This window comes from Vombatus ursinus, unplaced genomic scaffold, assembly GCF_900497805.2.
Source record: "Vombatus ursinus unplaced genomic scaffold, bare-nosed wombat genome assembly UNPS02013950.1, whole genome shotgun sequence".
Classification (NCBI taxonomy): domain Eukaryota; kingdom Metazoa; phylum Chordata; class Mammalia; order Diprotodontia; family Vombatidae; genus Vombatus; species Vombatus ursinus.
This window is the reverse complement of record NW_020953728.1, coordinates 1,313,954-1,317,715: the sequence shown is the minus strand read 5'-3', so window position 1 is coordinate 1,317,715 and position 3,762 is coordinate 1,313,954.

The following is a 3,762-nucleotide window of genomic DNA, read 5'->3' as shown; positions in this document are numbered from 1 at the left end:
CCCCCCCCCCCCCCGTTAGCTGCTAATGACTAGCATTTCGATTTTATTTAAACAATTAATATTGATTACCTTTTACAAAGGGATTGTTATTTCAAAGATTTAGCAAGAACAAAAGAAAAATATTCCCCCTACAAGGTGGGGCATAGGGATAACATGAGCCACATTCCACTTTGGTCCCTAGGGAAAGTAGATTCAGATTTATAGAGATTCTACTGCTCCCATCAATTTCATATCCCAAATGTAGCATTCCTGCTGGATGAATCTTTCTTTCAGCTACTATTTGGCTGGGTCTTTCTAGGCCCAGTGATCTTCTGATCACTTCTCACCTTCCCCTTAGATGCCTTAGAGCTAGACTTCCTGGCTGCAAATTCTAGTACATCTCCTTCAGTAGAGATCAGATCTTCTAGATGGTGACTTGCTCTCCTGATCTCCCAAAGCTTAAAAGGCCATAATTCCAATCTTTATCAAAATGAAAGAACAAACAACAAAGCCCTTACAACATATTCTCATTCTCTCTCTCTCTCTCTCTCTCTCTCTCTCTCTCTCTCTCTCTCTCTCTAATGCTATCAGCCAGAAGTGTCAATTGTATCTAAAAGAGAAACAACTTGGTGGAATGGTGAAATGATATAACTGTTTTGGAAAACAGCTTGGAATTATGCAAAGTGACTAAAATGTCTGTACCCTTTGAAGCAGAATCTCTGTTGTTAGGCTTATACCCCAAGGAAGCCATTGATAAGAAAAAAGTGCTCATACACTCCAGAATATTTATAGCAGCACTTTTTGAGATAGCCAAGAATTGAAAACAAAGTGGATGTCCATCAGTTGGGAAATGGCTAAAATTATAGTACATGAAAGTAATGGAATACTACTGCACTGTAAGAAATTAGGTGTGTGGTGAATACAGAGAAACATGGAAAGATCTATATGAACTGATACAGTGTGAAGTAAGCAGAACCAAGAAAACTATACACAGTAAATATAACAATGTAAATGGAAAGAATGACACCAAAAAATCAAAAGTAAATGTAACAAAATTATAAATATCAAGTGAGACTCAAATGAAGAATCTGAGAAGAAACCCAACCTACTCCTTGGTAGAGGCAGGAGGTCCATAGATATTACACATTGCATGTGTTTTGAGTCTTTTTCAATGTATCGATCAATTAGGCTGACTTTTTTTCTCTAAAAAATTACTATTAGTCATGGGATAGCTCTTGGGGGGGAAGGGAGTTGGATATATAGGTATACTATGATGATGTAAGAAAGAGAATATCAGTAAAAGCATTTGAAAAAACAACTTTGAAAGACTATAATTCTGATAAAGGATATGATCATTTCTTTGTGTAACTAAGAGGGATTGGGAGACTAAATCATGGGAAACTCAATTGAGGAATTAGGATGTTAGTGTGTTTGAGGGAATATCAGTCTCTATGTTGAAGTCCCCTAATATGAGGGCAGGAGTTGATCTACCTGTATTCATTCCTCAATGATTAGCATCAATGATGCTAATGGTTGATCAATGGAATAGACTAGGTACCGTCAACCCCAAAAACAGTTTGTTCTGGGAAAGAAACAAACAATTTAGGTCGTGTGTCCACTTTTTATTTCTCTCAAGCTGGCATGACGTACATTGCAGGGGAGTTACAGTCCAGAACTGGCTTGATTTGGAATTTGGGGGTACACTTATATAGCCTTCAAAGAGTAGGTGTTCCCAAGGGATGCCAATCAACTCTGGTCAACACACTGAGAGGTAGGCTATACTAAAATTGAGTACATGATTTAGGTCACTTAATACTGGTAAAATACCTTTTCATTCTACCTCCAGAGAAAATACCTGTTCTATCAGACCACCCTCCAACCAGACCATGTTAGCCCTGGGCTATCTAGGCAGAACAATCTGTCTCCACCCAAGACTGGGCAGATTAAATCAATTCAGGCCTGGGTAGGAGTTTGACCAGGATAAGACTCTATGTAGTCTCATTATCAGTAATGTCCTTCTGAAGAACTTTAGAGCAGGAAGCTGGCTGGGGTGAGGGAAGCTCTGAGAATCATTTTTCATAGTATGCAACATACAAAAGTAAATAATACAATAACCTAATGTTTGATAAACATAAAAATCTCAGCTATTGGGACAAGAACTCATTATTGGACAAAAACTGCCAAGAAAACTGAAAAGTAGTCTGGCAGAAACTGAGCATAGACCATATATCATATACCAAGATAAACTCAAAATGGGTACATGATTTGGATATATCATAAGCAAATTAGAGGAACATGGAAGAAATTGCCTGTCAGATCTATGGATAAGGGAAGAGTTCACAAATCAACAAGAGACAGAGAGGTAAAATGGATAATTCTGATCACGTAAAAGTTTTTGTACCACAAAAACAATAAAGCCAAAATTAGAAGAAAACTGGGGGGGGGGGGGGGATTTTACAGGAAGTTTCTCTGATAAAGGTCTTATTCAAATATATAGAGAACTGAGTCAAATTTATATAAAAAAAGTCATTTCCAAATTTATAAATGCTGAAGGGATGGATATAACAGGCAGTTTTCAGAGGAAGAAATCAAAGCTATCAATAATCTTATGGAGAAAATGCTCTGAATCACTAATGATTAGAGAAATGCAAATGAAAATTCTGAGATACAATCTCACATTCATCAGATTGCCTAAGATGACAGAAAAGGAAAATGACAAATGCTGGAGTAAATGTAAGAAAATATGTACATTAATGTACTACTGTTGGTAAAGCTGTGCACTACCAGTCCAACCATTTTGGAGAGCAGTTTGGACCTATGTGGACAGTTAAGTGGTGCAGTGGATAGAGTGCCAGGCTTGGAGTCAGGAAGATTCATCTTCCTGAATTCAAATCTGGCCTCAAATACTTACTAGCTGTGTGGCCCTGGACAAGTCACTTAACCCTGTTTGCCTCAGTTTCCTCATCTGTAAAATGACTTGAAGAAGGAAATTGCAAGCCACTCTAGTATCTTTGCCAAGAAGACTGCAAATGGGGTCACAAAGAGTCAGACACAACTGAAAAAACTGAACTACAATTGGAACTGTGACTAAAAAGCTATAAAACTGTGAATAAATAGCCATTGATCCAGCTTACCAACCACTATTGGGTCTATATACCAAAGAGATCAAAGAAAAAGGAAAAAGGTCCATAAGTACAAAAAATTTTTACAACAGCTGTTTTTGTGGTGCCAAAAAACTGGAAACTGAGAAATGGCTAAACAAGTTATGATATATGAATGTGATAAAATACTGTTGTTGTAAGAAATGATGAATAGGACAGTTTCAGAAAAACCTGGGAGGACCTATATAAACTAGTGCAGAGTGAAGTGAGTAGAACCAGGACAGTACACAATAATAGCAATGTTATAAAAATAATCAACTATGAAAGACTTAGTAACTCTAGTCAACTCATTGAACCACCATAATTCCAAAGGACTCATGAAGAAACATGCCATTCACCTCCAGATAAAGGACTGATGAACTCAGGGTGCATATTAAACTATATTTTACCCCTTTTTTCTTTTTCTTTTTTTTAACATAACTAACACAAAAATATTTTGCATGACTTCATATGTATAATGGATATTGTAATTCTTGCCTTCTCAATAGGTAAAGGAAGAGGTGGAAGGAGGGAGAGAATTTGGAACTGAAAATAAAAATAAAATTGAATTAAAAAAACTTTTGGAAAAAATATAAATTTTCAGAATTTAGATACAAAACTAATAATTGAGTATATTCCTAGT